This window comes from Psammomys obesus, unplaced genomic scaffold (genome assembly GCF_907164565.1).
Source record: "Psammomys obesus unplaced genomic scaffold, mPsaObe1.curated_primary_1811, whole genome shotgun sequence".
Taxonomy (NCBI): Eukaryota; Metazoa; Chordata; class Mammalia; order Rodentia; family Muridae; genus Psammomys; species Psammomys obesus.
In genome coordinates this window covers 42,345,099-42,362,398 of record NW_026591086.1, presented here as the reverse complement: position 1 = coordinate 42,362,398, position 17,300 = coordinate 42,345,099, and the positions used below count along the sequence as shown (strand labels likewise).

General features: G+C 39.3%; 1 protein-coding gene across 1 annotated transcript in view; it reads right to left on the bottom strand.

Annotated features, from left to right (window-relative positions):
- Nucleotides 1-13,727: 13,727 nt before the first annotated feature.
- The window catches only part of Ndfip2 (Nedd4 family interacting protein 2), a 50,776-nt gene continuing 47,203 nt past the window's right edge, over nucleotides 13,728-17,300 (bottom strand). Inside the window, exon 8 of the mRNA XM_055609739.1 lies at nucleotides 13,728-14,713. The gene's annotated coding sequence lies outside the window, so the exon portion shown is untranslated. The remainder of the gene's footprint in view (nucleotides 14,714-17,300) is intronic.

Below are 17,300 nucleotides of genomic sequence, written 5' to 3'. Positions count from 1 at the left end.
GAGTAGAGAAAGAGACAAATGTCAATTGCATCCTTATTCATGAATCTGGAAGTCATGTCACTGCCAGCAACATAGCATATTTGTCATAAAGAGCAATAGTCTGTAAGTGGCACTGTGAAACAGACTGGAGATTAGGCATCCTAAATCCAAGTGACTGGAAATTAAACAACCAAGAAACTTATTGTATTGGTTCAACTGGCTAAAGCCCTGAAGAAGACACTAGTAATTTTTGAGAGGATAACAATTTCTTCTTACTGTTCATTTACAAGCCAAGTGATCTTGTAAAAGAAAGAAAAAAATCCTCGTCTGAGAGACATCACATACAAATCGTCCATTTGAGTCACCTGTATGGAAGGTGGGACAAGAGACAGCCAGTGAACTGTATATTGAGCCTCTGAACATCTCAGACAGGCACCTTTCCTTCCTGCCTGAGATATCCATTAAAAAGAGTTCCTTGAATAAAAGACCCTGAGGGCCAGGGATTTGAAAATATCCATGAAGGGCTGAAGGAGCACATTTGTGCTGAAGTAATTTCACTTGCAGCATTCTTATTTTTATTTTTTTTTAAACACACATTGTAACATACTATGCCTTTAGATAAACTATATTAAATTTTAGCAAAGAGATGTTGGGAAAAGCCAGGAATAGGAAGAAAGGGCAGTAAGGGAAATGGGAAACTAAAAGAGTCAAAGAAGGTCTCAGTTCAATCCCTAGAACCATCCCCAAGATGCCAAGAAAGAACTGCCTCCATAAAGTTGTCCTTTAATCACCCTGCATGTGAACGAACTTACACACACAAACACACACACACACTCACACACACACACACTGAAATTTAACTTGGCCAGGCATGGTGCGCACCTTTCAGAGGCAGGCAGATCTCTGTGAATTCAAGACCAGCCTGCTCTACATAGTGAGTTCCGGGACTAGCAAGCCTATGTAAAGAGACCCTGTCTCAAAAAGCCAAAAGAGAAGAGGGTGGTGGAGTGAGGAGTAATTTGCTGTTTACAGTAAGTAAAAGTAATTCCAATACTTTTTCCTGTAAATTTGCCCTTGGGTTCAGCTCTCGCTAGAGAAAACAATAATCTCAAAATCGGTCACTGTAACAGACAATAGGACTACATCTCTGCAGGACTTTATGATATTCTGCCTTCACTATTCTCAGAACATAAGTTACCCTGGTGAGCATGGACTCTTCAGTGGGGAAACACGAATGTCAAACTCACATCAAGTAGAGGGGGGCAGCACAAATGTGCGGGGTCACTACAGCTTCAGTTTAGAGAAGCATCAACGCAAGACCTCCCAGGAGTGGACAAGGTCACTGACGCTGTGATAGAGCAGGATGACAAGGTTTGGGGCAGGTAGCAGTGGAGGCTGGAGGTGGAGTGAGGAGAAAGGAAAGGGAAGGTTATCCCTATGGATAACAGGGCCTTCACTCAGAACTCTCCGTGGTTTAAAAGAATCAAGCTTGGTTTTGTTTCTGAAAATAAAAACCGCGGCTTGCCTTTGAGAGCTGGATTACTGTGAAAAGGAGCACCCATTTCCTCTCCCCTCTCTCATGTGTTGTTTCACCAAGCAGGGATTTGAAAACAACACCTATTTACTTGGTAGAGTTTTACTGGTGGTCAGGGTAGAAAGCCTTCCTTTGGAAGCAACTGGGAATTTAGTCATCTATGGACTTACAGTTAGAAAATAGAGAAGGAAAGGTGAGAGTCAAGCAGGGAAAGCCCCAACTTACCCCCTGACGCTGTAACAAATCGGCTGACTGTGGCCCTTAACTATGTCACGAGGGATGGGCTTTGAGGTTTCAAGGGCTCCAGCCATCCCCAGTTTGTTCTTTCAGCTTCTACTAGAGGTTCAAATGACAAGTTCTCAGCTGCTCCTCTGGCTATCATGCCTGCATCTAGCTGCCTGTGTTTCACCATCATGCTATTTAACCTTCAGAACCACTATCCCAAACAAACTCTGTCTTTTACACATTGCTTTGGTTATGCTTTTTCATTGCAGAAATAGAAAAATAACAAATACACCTTACATTTCTAGGTCACAGCCCACCATTGAGGGATGTCAGGGTAAGAACATAAGCAGAAACTCAAAGTAGAACCCAGAGAGGAACACTATTTGCTGGCTCATTCTCAGACTTTGGCTTTGCTAACTTTCCTGTACAGCTCAGGACCACATATCAAGGGATGATGCCACCAATGGGCTAGACAATTAATAATCAAGATGGTGTCCCTCAGACAAGCCTATAGGCCAATCTGATCAGGCAATCCCTCAGTGGAGGCTTTAAGACGACTCTAGGTTGCATCAAGTTGACAATTAAGACTGAAAATCACAGATGCGCAGATTACTTAGTTCATAATATGCCTGCCTGCAATGATGTATCCCAAAAGACATGCACTTGAACAAACTGGGTGTAAAGATACACTCTTTCCCCTCCACAACACCCCAAACCCTTACAGTACAGACTTGAGTTACACCATCAGTTCCATGAGTTTTTAGGTTGTGAAACTCAGCAGGTTACAACATAGGTTTTCCTGGTTTTCTAGCTTGCCAATCGCAAAGGGGGGGCTTCTGGACCTCCAAACTCACATGAGCCAATTCCCATAGTGAATCTCTAGGTAAATACATGCGTACATCCATACCGGTCTTGATTCTGCTTCTCTCATGAAAACAATTACAGAATGGCTCTAAGTGTTTTAGGATTTAGCCAGAAAACAAGTGATACATCTCGAGACAACTCTTTGATCTTAAAGCAAAAGTAACTCATTTGAATCCAGAATAATTTCGGGTTTTTTTGTTTTGTTTTGTTTTTTGTTTTTGTTTTTTTTTATCAGTCTTGAGCCCTTTCTTTCTAACAACCTGGTTACAGAAAACTTCTTACCAAATAGAAGCTTAATGCCATCAAGTAGAATGTTCAAGTGCTGCAAACATAAGATCTTACAATACTGCAGCTCTCCAAGGCCTTGAAACTACAAGTCTTCGTCCATCTAGAGAGAAAAGATAAAAAGCAAGCCCTGGGTTTTTAGTAGGAACAAGCTCTTTGTAGAAACAGTAATCTCCCTTGAGAATTTCTAGAGCACAAAGAAAAAGGAGAACATTGAAAGATGTAACTGGGGTTCTCCTACCTGTTTTTGAAACCAGAAGTTATGCTAACAGCATAGAGCACAGAACCATCCTAGTAAAAAGTTTATGGAGAAAAAGTCTGTAAAGCTATGTTTTGTTCCCAGTAGTTAATTCTGGGGAGGGAGGTGGCGGCAGGGCATGGGTGAAAGGGTTGCTTACAATTAATTTCTTGTACTAGTGCATTTAGGAGAGACAGATGCCTATAGCAATAATGGCATCTACAGTTAGTAATACTGCACTAGCAAAGAGAAGACACTTCCAAGAACATAAGGACCATCTTGGTTTTTGCTTTTTAAATAAATATTTATGTGTATGAATGCTTTGCCTGCATATATGTGCATGTACCCTGAGCATGCCTAGTCAGAAGGCATTAGAGCCCCTGGAACTGAATTTGGAGATGGTTGAGAGTCATCATGTAAGTGCTGAGCATCGAAACTAGATCCTCTGCAGTGGCAACAAGTGCCCTAAACTGCTGGGCCATTCCTCTGGCCCCTTGATTTGATCTCTGAAGATACTGTCTACTAGAACTGTCGGAGAAGCTATTCAGCATGGTTACCTAAATAAGACCCGAATGACGACAGCACTAATGGACATGCTAACATGGAAGGGAAAACTCACAGGGCCTCAACCCCAGACAGAGAACTATGGGCCACTGGGCAATGCTGAGTGGGAGAAATGGTCTTCCCCAGGGAAGAGCCCCACAACCAGTTATCCAATACCAAGAGGTCAGCACTGAAACCACATGTGTACCGTTAACACTACAGACTCAGTATTTAGGTACTTAGGCAGATTCACACACAAACACATGCATATAACAAGAAAAGAAAAAGAGGGCATGGATTCGGGTTCCTGTGAGGCATTGGAGTTAGGAAAACAAGGGGAAGACAATGTAATTATATAACTTACAAAAATAAGAATTATTAAATTTTTTAAAAAGAGAAAAGACACTATTTACAAGACACATGGAGGCTATGATATTATACCAGAGCTCCTACCCCAAGCAGAGTGACAAGGCATGAATGTTACGACTGTGACACACAGTAAAAAGGCTTTTAATTAAGAGGCTCAAATGAAGTGTGATGAGAATTGGAAAGACAACTACTTCCTTCTGAATACCAGGAGAGGTAAAACACAATGCAAGGAACAGAAAAATACTGAAAGGGTTCAAGGGGGTGCTGGATGGGGAAGAAGAGGGGAAGAGCCAAAAAACAAATTACATATGAAAATGCCATAGTGAAACCTATCACTTCATAAGCAACTTTAAAAATATAAACAAGGGGCTGGAGAGATGGCTCAGCTGTCAAGAGCACCTGCCACTCTGTCAGAGGACTAGTGCTCAGGCTGTAGCATCCACACTGGATGGTAGCTCTTACACACCTGTAACTCCCAGCTCTAAAGAATTCAATCCCCTCTTCTGGCCTCTGTAGGCACCTTCAGACACACGCACACATGCACATGTAAATATAAAATCTAATAATGATTAGATTTTTAAAATCTAATCTTCTTTTAAAAATAAAGAAGAAACATAGTAAAAATATTTAATGATTATGAAATGCTTAGGCCTCCTGCATAGTTCTATTTACTCTTTTAAGTCCTAGTTCTAGCAGTGTTCCAAGCAAAAGGTTCCTGGACACTCCAAGAGTTCAATGGTTCTAAGCCGTAATTTTTCTTTTACTTCTACCTTAACATAAGCATGTTTTCTTATTTATAAATCTCTCCCTTTTAGACTCAAGAACTAAAGGTCAGAGAGCATCTTTGTATCCAGACCCTGGTAGCAGAACTGATTCCACCCCTCTGTTTGCTGAGTTTTCCAAGCTCTGCAGTAAGCATTGAGAAAAATACTAAATATAAGATCTAAAGGTCGGTAATCAAAGAACTATCTTAATGGGGTCTTGAAATGACACTTGGGCTGAGAGTATCAAAATCATAAAAGGATGAAAACGAAAGGCTTCCCCCAAAGCACTGGTATGGGAACTTTTTTTAATGAGTTGGTTTATGAATAAGCATGTGTGCATATGTGTGAGTGTATGTGAAAATGTTGGACACTTTTAAAGGTAAAACAAGGGATTAAGTATAAAGTAGATTTTGTACACAAGTAAAAGCATCATTCCTTCAAACACAGGCATACACAATGGTCTTTACAAGACCCAAATTATCATTGTGGTGTGGAGACTGATGGGACTTACCCTCCCATCTAAACGTTTTCTTTTGAAGGAGAGACATTCTTAAGAATAAATCTGAAGTTAATCTGCAGTTACAGAAGCTGCAGAGGGAATTTGCCTTGGAGTACAAAACAACCTACTGACGACTTATTCACTCCCCCAACCAGGACTCCAGGGCACCATCTCATTTGTACATGAGCCACCAGTCATAAAGTTACATCATCATCCGCAATAAAATGATGAGGCTGGCCAGAGGGACCTCTGCTGAGAAGGCTCTGTGAGCTTCCTCACAGCTGGAGCTGGTGTGCTTTATTGTCTCCATGTAACTGCAGCAAAACAGAATGTCACACAAGCAACTTTTGCTCTAATTCTGCTTATAACAGAGAAGAGGAACTAGCTTAATCTGATCTTATTTACCTGAATTTTCAAAGGGACATGAAAATATCATGCCATCATGCCAGAGCTTATTTCAACTTCTGAAGCCATCTGTTAAGCTAACAGGCAGCGCAAACCTTAGATGTACTGATGCGTATCTGGGGAACACTAAAGTCTCCTCAAATCCTCAGGTACCTGATTGTGCTTCCCAATAAACAGGCAAGAAAACTGAGGCTTCGGTTAAGTGTCTGGACTTGTACGGGAGTAGCATACCCTTCGTTTCAGCAACAGAGGTACCTCTTGATGTAATCTACAGGGATGGAGAAAGGAAGGTGCTAGTAGAAAGAAATACTATTTGTTGAGTCAGAAAAACAAAACCATCTTCATGAGGAAGTAATCCACTTGTGTTCTTCTTATGCCGACAGAGAAAGTAACTGCCATTCTGTTCCAGCACTGCTACACACTGGTCATCTGGCCCTGCAGGCATGTCATGGGTACTGAGGCACAAAAACCAGAAAAGTCTCAACACAGAAGTCATAAGGCAAGACCTCAAAAAAAAAAAAAAAAAAAAAAAAAAGCCTAATTTCTATAACCTGATTCTATATGCCTTGAAATCTTATACACAAATAAATGGGTTAATATTTTCAATTTCCCATCACATGTATGCTGTCAGCAACATTAGATGAGTCAGTCCACAACTCCACTCAGAAAATGCACTGTCACTGGGGCACACTGAGGCAGGCTGTGCTAACTGGGTCTTAGGACGTTAACTTCACAAAACCCTCAGGTGATTCTGTATAATACACGACACTGAGGAGCAACTGCTGCCCTGGAAAGAGGTTCTATAAGAATCATTCAAACTAGATTTCATCTTGGCAGTTCCTAAGGATTAGGGAAATATCTTTTTTGTTGTTGTTTGTTTCGAGACAGCGTTTCTCTTTGTAGCCTTGGACTCATTTTGCAGACCAGGCTGGCCTCGAACTCACATTGGCCTGCCTGTCTCTGCCTCCATAAGCGCTGGGATTACAGGTGTGTGCCATCCAACCAGCTGGGAAATGTCTTTTCAAAGTCCCTAATTCCCTTATGTCAATTAATAAAACATTTTAAGTGGATGAAAACCCAATTTCAAAAGTTGTAAAATAGAATGCTGGGTGGTCCACGCTTGTAATCCCAGCACTCAGGGGAGGCAAAGGCAGGCAGATTTCCATGAGTTCGAAGCTAGCCTAGTCTACAAATCAAGTCCAGGAAAGCTGGGGCTGTTACACAGAGAGAAACTGTCTCTTAAAAAAAAAAAAGTTTTTAAGTTCATAGTTTTTGAAAATGGAGAAGTGGCTCAGTTGTTATGAGTTTAATTCCAAACACCCACAGCTCCGGAGGATCCTACCTACATCTCCAGCCTCTGCAGCCACCTGTGTTTATGAACACTACATATAACTTAAACCTTTTAAATGCATAGCTTCAATGAACTGATGTTTGTTTGTTTGTTTGTTTGTTTGTTTTTTCAAAGCACAGCCTGGTCTACACAGCTAATCCAGGACAGCCAGGGCTACACAGAGAAACACTGTCCCGAAAAAAACAAAACAAAACAAAACCCCAAAAGACCAAAGTCTTCCTCAAACCCCTCCTCCGGGCTCAGGAAGCACCAAGAATGTAAGAACCAATAGTGATGGAGGACACCAAGAAAACAAGACCCTGCAAACACAGCAGGGCTGGTGTACGTGTGAACTCAGGAGCCCGTGACAGCATGCACAGGGTCTGTTCAGACCCAAACAGAAGGGGACCCAGTGCTGAGACAAAACCTCATCCAGAACTCGCAAGCTTTCTCCACGTGTCAACCACTTAAGAAGGAAGTCATTTTCTCCAATGGTGTCCCACAGGTACACAAACCACGCTTACGGCAGGGCCCACGGCCAACAGGAGATGGCCCACACAAAGTGAACCTGGTATTTTTGTACTTTTTTAGATTGTTTTGCCTGGGTATTTTTCTTGCCTTACCTAGTCTTTGGCTTGTCTAATAAGGTTTTGGACTTTGTGTGTGTATGTGTTTCTCCTTTTTTTTTTTTCTTTCCTTTTTCTTCCTTTTTTCCTGTTCATTTTGTTTTGGTTTTGCCTGCTTGTTTTCTAAAAAAGGATGGAAAGAAGGCATGGAGTTGAGCAACAAAGAGAAGGAACTGGGAGAAGATGAGGGAGGCAAACTGATCAGAACACATTGCATGAAAAAAGTATTTTCAATTAAAAAAATCTGGACCTAGGACACAATAATTCATATTCCATCAGAAGCTGCTTTTTCAGGATGACTGGACACCAATGCTTGATAGCAGTGGACAGTCTTTGGGTCCCAATGAATGAGCAGGATGGGCATTAGAATTTTACATACCAAATCACATAGCCCAACCAAAGCACTATGGTAGAATTCAGAGGGCAACCTTGTGAAAAAGAAAGAAATTTCCACATATGGAATGTATTGCCATGCATCCCTGCAGAATCTGTATTTTCCAGTGAGGTTATTTGCTACTTGACATACTCTAAATGAAGTGGTGGCTCTCCAGACTTCATCTGAGCTTTGGGTAAATTCTGTTAAACTTACTACTCTCTGGCAAAGTCCCTGATTTAAAGTAAACACACAGGGAGGGGGGTCGGAAATGGGGGGTTTAGAGAGGAGGTGTGTATGGGTGCGACAGAGAAAGAGACACAGAGATCCAGAGCACCAGATAAAGGATAAGCAACATTCTGTAAACAAAAAGAATGGCAGCCTCTATTCCTGGCCTATCTCCTTTACAGTTACTGGCATGGTTTTGTTGGTTTTTGTGTTTTATTTGTTTAGTGGCAGGAACACATGATGGCTTACATGTCACAGTGTGCATGTGGAAGTCAGACAACAAATTATAAAGCTGGTTCTCATTCCACCATGTGGGTTCTGGAGATCAAAACCCAGGTCATTGGGCTTTGTATCTGACACCATTACTCTTAGAGACATCTTGCCAGGCCCTGGACTGGAGCTTTTTAAAAATTTTATTTATTACAATTTATTCACTTTGTAACCCAGCTGCAGCCCCCTCTCGTCTCCTCCCAGTCCCACTCTCCTTCCCTCTTCTCCCCCTATACTCTTTCCCTAGTCCCCTGACAGGGAGGACTTCTGACACTAGCTTATCAGGTCTCATCAGGGCTGACTGCATCATCTTCCTCTGTAGCCTGGCAAGGCAGCAACCTCCAGGGAGAAGTGATCAAAGAGCCTGCCACTGAGTTCATGTCAGAGACAGCCCCTGTACCCATTACTAGAGAACCCGCTTGGAAACTGAGCAGCCAATGGACTTCCCATGAACACGGGGTCTAGGTCCTCTCCATGCATGGTCCTTGGTTGGAGTATCGGTCTCTGCAGGCACCCCTAGACTCAGGTATTTTGGCTCTGTTGTTCTCCTTGTGGAGTTCCTGTCTCCTCCAGGTCTTTCTATCTCCTCCTTCTTCCATAAGGGTTACAGCACTCTGCCCTAAGTTTGGCTATGAGTCTCAGTATCTCCTTCGATACCCTGGGTGGGTAGTCTTTTAGAGGTCCTGTGGAACACTCCTGTCCTGTTCTTGTCTTCTATTTCCAATGTCCATCCTGTTTGCCCTTCTGAATGAGGCTTAAGCATCTTCCTTATAGTCCTCCTTTTTGTTTAGCTTCTTTAGGACTATAGATTTTAGTATGTTTATCCTCTATTATATGGCTAATACCCATACTTATGAGTATACACTATATGTGCTGGGCTGGAGTTTTAAAAAGCAGTTTTCACTGACATCAGATGGCACAACCCTTTAAAACCAAAGCAAAAAACAAACAAACAAACAAACAAACAAAAAAACAAAACAAAAGAAACATGACTAAGCTAAAAACATCAAGACAGAAAAGCCTGGGCTTAGCAGGGAGCTCAATGAGAGGGCTTGCCTTGCTTATTTACATATGAGGCCCTGAGTCTTACCCCAATATCAAAAGGAAGGAGAGACAGGAAGGTGGAGGGGGGAGAAAAAGGAGGTCGATAAACATGTTGAGCTAAAAAAATAAACATTTTGCGTTTTTATCTGTTGCAACATAAAAACGTTACCTTCAAAAAGCTGATTTGCTTGCATGTATTAAGCTGTAACCTATCTAAAAAAAAAAAAAAAAAACTACAAGAAGCTTAAATAAAGCTCAGATGCCAACCAAATTCCATACCTGAGCTGCTTTTGTCTCAAATCTTGAAGTCTGAAACATAAATATGTCAGAGGGGTCAACATGGTGATAATATACTTAGGATTTTAAACTGGATTTCAAAAGGAGGACATTTCCAGCTAAACAATTTTAACAAAGTCCATTCCAGCATGTTTCCTATACAGGCAAGATTATTAAAATAAGGAGTAGCATATCATCATCTTACAATTAAACTTTATCAAGAAAGTTATTTTAAAAATATGCCACAACAAGGAGGACCCTAAGAAGGGTGCTTAAATCTCATTCAGAATGGTAACAGGATAGACACCATAAGCCATGGAAGAGAGGAAACAGGATGGGAGCCTACTATAGAAGGTCCTCTGAAAGGCTCCACCCAATAGGGGATTGAAGCAGATGCTGAGACTCACAGCCAAACTTTGGACACAGCGCAGGGAGTCTTATAGACGAAGGGCGGTATAGAGAGACACAGAGGGGGCTGGAGGCCCACAAGGAAACCAACAAAGCTAAAAAGTCTGAGCCTACATGGTCCAGAGACTGCCAACCAAGGACCATGCATTGAGAGGACCCAGACCCCCTGCTCAGATGTAGCTGATTGGCAGCTCAGTATCCATGTGGGTTCCCAAGTAAGGGGAGCAGAGGCTTCCTCTGTCATGAACAGTTTTGCCTGCTCTTTGATCACTTGCCTGTGGCAATGCAGCCTTACTAGGACACATAGGAAGAATATCCAGGCAGTCCTGATGAGATTTGATAAGCTATGGGCAATGGCAGAGGAGGAGAACTACCATAGGGGGGAAGAGGGAGGAAGGGTGAGACTGGGAGGAGTTGAGGGAGGGGTTTCAATTGGGATATATGATGAATAAATTGCAAAAAATAAAAGATTAACAGCAAAAATAATATGCTAATATTTCATGACTAGTTAATAAGGAATTCAAATGATATAGCTAAAAACTATAAATCTCAATGTTTATTAAATATTATAACCTGTAATCAAATATAACTTCTTTTAAAAGTTATAAAATATAACTTAAAATAGTTATAAAATATAACTTTTAGAAGTTATAAGTTTAGAATTTAACATCCTATTTTGGTTCCTGCCCCTCTGCCAGTTCTTTTTCTCAAAGGTACTGAGTTAGTGTAGTTTTTTTTTGTAATCAAATACATAGTATTTTTTATGAAAAGAGATTACTGAATCATGTTTTGATTACTTATAAGTAGAAACAATAATTAAGAATCAAAGAAGCAATTCTTTGACAGAGAGTAATAGGGAATTAGATAATTAGAAAACAACTTGGATTTGATCACAACTATATGTGAATCACTAGTACCCTTAAAGCCAGCATCACAGCAAAGGCCATTGTCATAGATTATTAATAGGGACAGGGAAATCCCACTTTTGTTATAGCTTCAAATTTTCAGAAGTTTCTTTTATTTATTTGATCTTATCCAAAACATTATTTGGATAAGATCTTATCCAAAACATTATTTGGATAAGATCAAATGCTAGCTAAATTTCTCAGTTACTGGAGACATGTAATTTTTGAAGGAGCATAATCATATCAAAATAACTATGAATCATAAATGAAATTGTTCCTTATTAGTCCTGTGAAATAGATGTTAAAGTTTGTTCTCATGTTCAACATACTGAATGTTTAGATACAGTAATAAAAATTCAAACAATTGTAAGCCATCATTTTTCTATCCTATTTTTTAATCCATTCACCTGGAAAGCAAAAGAATAGTTAAGTTATAAAGCAGGTTGTCACGCATATCAAATCCCTTTCTTTAAATGAAAACAAAACATAATTCCCGTATTCATTTTTTTGTTCACAATAGTTTTCATCTAAAAATAATTAGATATTTATTTAACATTAATTTCCTGTTTTATTTTTCTTTATTGTTAGTATTTAGTACAATTTATTCACTTTGTATCCCAGCTGTAGCCCTTCCCTCATCCGGTGCCCATTTATCTTAGCTTCCAGGACTTTGGAGAGTGAGAGGAAGCACTACGTAAGCTAAAAACAACTGTAACAGCTGTTCTGAGCAGATTCCAGACATAGGTAAGCAGAGTAACTGTTGGACTCCCTGACACCACGCTGGTGTCTTTTTTAAAGCAGCAACTACTATTATCTTGGGGCAAAATATTAAGAAAACCTGACCTGTTCTTCAGCTGGACACTTGACACTTATCCGATTATAAAGGTACTGGAAATGTGGTGTGGCTCTGTGGGCTCGGCTGTGTGGGCAACTGAGGCAAAGGACTCTGAGTTACAGAGTAAGTTATGGGACAGTCCCAGGACACTCAGAATGAAAAGGGGTGGGGTGAATACACAGTAGGAGAATGCTTGCTCTGCTTCCACGAGGTCCTAGAGGAAAAAGAAAAGGGGAGCGGGAAGAGAAGCAGAAAAAATTAGTTACCATTATCACTTCAACAACTAAAATGTATGAACTACTTCGAAGACATGTATAAATTGAGATTTATCTGATGGGCTTAAAATAATTGGTTAAAGATTAGTGGTTTTATTTTCTATGAAGTAGAGAGTTTCAGGTTAACTTGGTATAACAGGATTCATAGTTTAACTTTCAATTTTTAAACTCTATGCTAATGTACTACATAAAAATACACATTTTGCTATAAAATAGTCTATTGTGTAATTACATCAAAATGGATTACTCAATCCATAGCAAGCTTATTCAAATACACAATCACTTACGGTACTTTTACATTAACATCCAAGCCCTTGTTCACACTCACTCAAAACGCTAGACACCGTGGGTCTGACTTTGTCTTGAAGGCATCGTGTAAAGTTAGTCAAGGGTTCTCCAAACCACAGAAGCTGTTCAAACTCACAGGAAGTGACAGGATTTGTGTAGGAGTCCACATTTCTGAATAACACTTTTGGGGATCTGGCTTGGATGATGAAATTTATGTCTACTGTTAAACTATTACAATGATATGAGAGCAGGTAATATACATTTGAACTTTACAGACTGAAGAGAAAAAAGAAAGTGAAGTTCTGATGTTGGGTCAAAAGTGGCACATACATACACAAAAACAATATACAAATTCTATAAAAACTAAAATGAAATTTTAATAAATTGATGTTTGGTAGCTGAGCTTCCTTGTAATTTAAAGTAAATTCACTTAATTATTCCTTAATGTCAATGAACAGTCAGTAAAGAAATTTCCCACAGAGATGAGGACACATGGAGACCCAGCCTGAGTTCCTGCTACTAGAGCACTCTCCCATCAGGCAGTGAAGCTCCCCATGCTGCCATGCAAGCGCTTTACTGCAAGGATGCAGCACGCGTACTTCAGTCAACAATAAACACTCTACGAAGGAGGGGAGTAAAGGGAATTAGAAAGAACAATTTAGGAGGCTCAATTAGCAAACAAAACTGTATGTTTTATTTACCAAAAGCAAAAAAATCATAAAATACAAATACAAGAGATAATAAAACATAATACATTTTATTTTTCCTTAATATTGGAAAAATGGCCCTGAATAGTTAGATGTACCTTTTAGTCATAGTGTCTAGCAATCAATTTAAATGTTCTTTGTGGTTATATTAAATGATTTTTAACAGGTAAGCAGTAATGTAATTTCCATCATCTTTACTGTTGGCAATCAAAAGCTAAGGTAAAAATGAAAAGAAAACCATGTAAGACAGAAATGGTAAGTAAGATGCCAAGCATTGTAGCTTATGGATGTAAAGCTACAATGGATGCAGATTCCAGTTGGAGTAATGGTTACACACACTCACCACAGACACTCCATGCCTCTATAATCCACAGATGCATTTCCATAACATGAAAATAGGTATTTTGAGTATCTCAATTTGGGTTATATGTTTTTGCAATCACTAAGCAAGGCACTATTAACAGAACAAAATTTTATTTGCTAAGCTTAACAAATTAAACATTTAAAGAAAAATTACAGTAATACTGAAAGATTCCTTTATTGGCTTTTTAAAAGACAAAATGCAAATGAGAATATATTTGGCAAATTATCTTAATTGTCTTAGATGTAAATAAATATAAGCTCTAAAGCAATATCTTCTTGTAAGAATTGCTAAGGTGAGTAACCCTAAAATCTAAGTTTCTCATTTGAAAATCCCTAAAACTAGTATTGTCCCCTACCTTTTTTCTTTAAAGGACATTTGGTATACTCATATTTTCTTAAAGTTCATCCAAAACCACTCTATCTTTAATCAAGTTTATTTCTATATATTTAGTTTACTTAATTTAAAATTAATGAAAAGATATCTAGACACAATTTCTAAGAAAACAATGTAAAAAGCAACTTATGCATGGTTATTTACAGGATTTTCCTAAATAATATCATATCCAAAGATCTGACAAATTCTTTGTAATAATCACACTGAAGGTTTTACTAAACATCATATATAACAAAATTTCATGTGTGAAATTACTAGATGAATCTAAGAGCCAGAAACTAAAGCATTTGACAAGATTAATAATGTAGTTTTTATTACACTAATGGCCGGTAGGAAGCAAATACATGCTGGAAGACTGTATCAGTCGACTCTTGCAATGATGTCAGACACTGATTAACCGAATGTGGCTGCACTGTGCTGCTATAACCTTACAGATTCTTCAAGTATATGCGTGTCTTTTAAACAGGCACATCTGTAAATGTGCAAAATAAGTGAAATACAGATAATTAGGAATGAACAGAAATGGCTTTTCAGAATAAACCACCCTGCCATTTAATTTCGAAGGTCCACCTTTCACTAAATTTTCTTCTGCTCTCAGTAGTCTTCTATCTTAGCAAAGTTGATGGTTTACCGATGACATGGACATTTCACATTGGTATAAGAAAGGAATGTCGGGTTGATGCAGTCTGGAGACAAAGAAAGAAGTAGTCTTAAAATATATTAAGTTATACTTGTAATCATAGTACAGTAAAAACACAGTTTACCAAGGAAATCATGAAATTTGCAGGTAAATGGTGGGAACTGAAAAAGATCATCCTGAGTGAGGTAACCCAGAAGCAGAAAGACACACATGGTATATACTCACTCATAAGTGGATATTAGACATATAATATAGAATAAACCTACTAAAAATCTGTACACCTAAAGAAACTAATCAAGAAGGGGGATTCTGGCTAAAATGTTCAATCCCCATTCAGAAAGGCAAAGAGGATAGACATCAGAAGAAGGAAAAAACAGGGAAAAGGACAAGAGCCTGCCACAGAGGGCCTCTGAAAGGCTCTACCCTGTAGGGTATCAGAGCAGATGCTGAGACTTATGGGCAATCTTTGGGCAGAGTGCAGGGAATCTTATGAAAGAAGGGGGAAGTAAGTCCTAGAGAGGACAGGTCTCCACAAGGAGAGCAACAGAACCAAAAAATCTGGGCACAGGGGTTTTTTCTGAGACTGATACTCCAACCAAGGACCATTCATGGAGATAACCTAGAACCCCTGCACAGATGTAGCCCATGACAGTTCAGTGTCCAAGTGCGTTCCATAGTAAAGGGAACAGGGACTGTCTCTGACATGAACTGATTGACCTGCTCTTTGATCACCTCCCCCTAATGGCCGAGCAGCCTTACCAGGCCACAGAAAAAGACAGTGCAGCCACTCCTAATGAGACCTGATAGACTAGGATCAGATGGGAGGGGAGGAGGTCCTCCCCTATCAGTGGACTTGGGGAGGGGCTGTGTGGAGAAGGGGGAGGGAAGGTGGGAGTAGGAGGGGGAGAGGGAGTGGTTTGTGGGGGGATACAAAGTGAATAAAGTGTAATTAATAAAAATTAAAATAAAAAATAGTATATAAAAAACACAGTTTACATTTCATGTAACTACTTAACAGTCTTTGGATAAAAACATCAATGTGATTTTCTATTTTTCTAAAAAACAAAGCCTCTATAAAAATCTTTCACGTAGTTTATCACATTTACATTATATCTGACTCTTAAAAAACTGCAAAATAATTACACTACTCAGAGAACAGTACTCAAGCTAGCAATATATTTTTTTTGTCTTTGATTTTACTGTTAATACTACTAAATTCTTGATGCTACTATTCACAAAGATATTCTAACAATTAAAAAGAATACTTAGTGTCTTCTGGGGATAGGAAATCTTAAGGAGCACTTAAACTAACAATTTCATATAATCCAGAAATGCACTTTATAAAGATATTATATTTATGTGTGCATTTTCTAGCAGAAATAATGGTATTTAATATCTTTTTATTTTTTAACTTTTAGATTAAAATATAATTACTTCCTTTGGTTTCCTCCCTCCAATCCCTCTCACCCAAATTCCTCTTGAAACCAAGGCCTCTTTTCTTTAACTGTTACCATTACATATATATAAATGCCTAAGTACGTAAATACAACCTGTACAATCCATTTAGTGCTACAGTTTCAAGGCTGACCATTTGGTACTGGATCACCAATTAGGAGGCTCATGCCTGAAGAAGACTATTTCCCCTAATCTCAGTTTTCATTAGTCGCCTAGAGTTCTTTGTGTCTGGGTGGGGCCTTATAGGAAGTCCCATAAGCTATAAACGCAAGCAGTCACATCATAAAGCACACAGTTTACTTACAGGAAGGAGTAAGTCTTCCCTCGACGGCTACAGTGCATTGGTTTCAGGAACGCCCCAATATTAGAGGCCTCAGACGCTCAAGCACATTAAATAAAATGGTGTGGTAGGACACCTAACACCTCTGTTACACACAACACTTAACACAACTTAAACGCTACAGAAATGATTGTTACACTGAATATTCCGAATGGTGACTACACGAAAAATTCAGTATGGATGTAATTCTTATTCAAATATTTAACAATCCACAGATGGTTGAGCACACAGACACAGAGCCCATCCACGAAGCTAAGCAGAGATACAACATGTCTTTATGTGAAGAGACCTCTTGGCTGTTTAATAAATGCTGACTATACACCCAACTTCCAGAAACTGCCTGGGTACCTACGAAGTTCTCTCTGCTCATTTCTTTGTTTTTCTGACTATGTGACAAAGTGTTTTTCAATCACAAATCTGTGGTCCTTCTGTTTTCCTACCAGATGTCTGCATGGACTTTGCATTACTTTTTGAAGAATACCCATCCTTTCTATGTAAGTATTTAGTTATTAAAGTTATGCTTTAATAAAGTTATGCTTTAAGTCTTCAAGTTTTGTGCTGCCAACGATTTCAAATGTGCTTGTAGAAACTCATTAAAAAGAATCTGAGAAAGTAGAATTTTAGTTTCTCTGGGCAAGGTGGTGCACACCTGCAATCCCATCTCTTAGGAGAATCCTAATTTAAAGCAAGCCAGGGCAACATAGCACAAGCCTGACTCAAAAGACCAAGGGTGAAGATTCAAGGACTTGCTTGTTCCACATGCAAAGTACTGGGCTGAACCCCAACAGCACATAGATAGATAGATAGATAGATAGATAGATAGATAGATAGATAGATA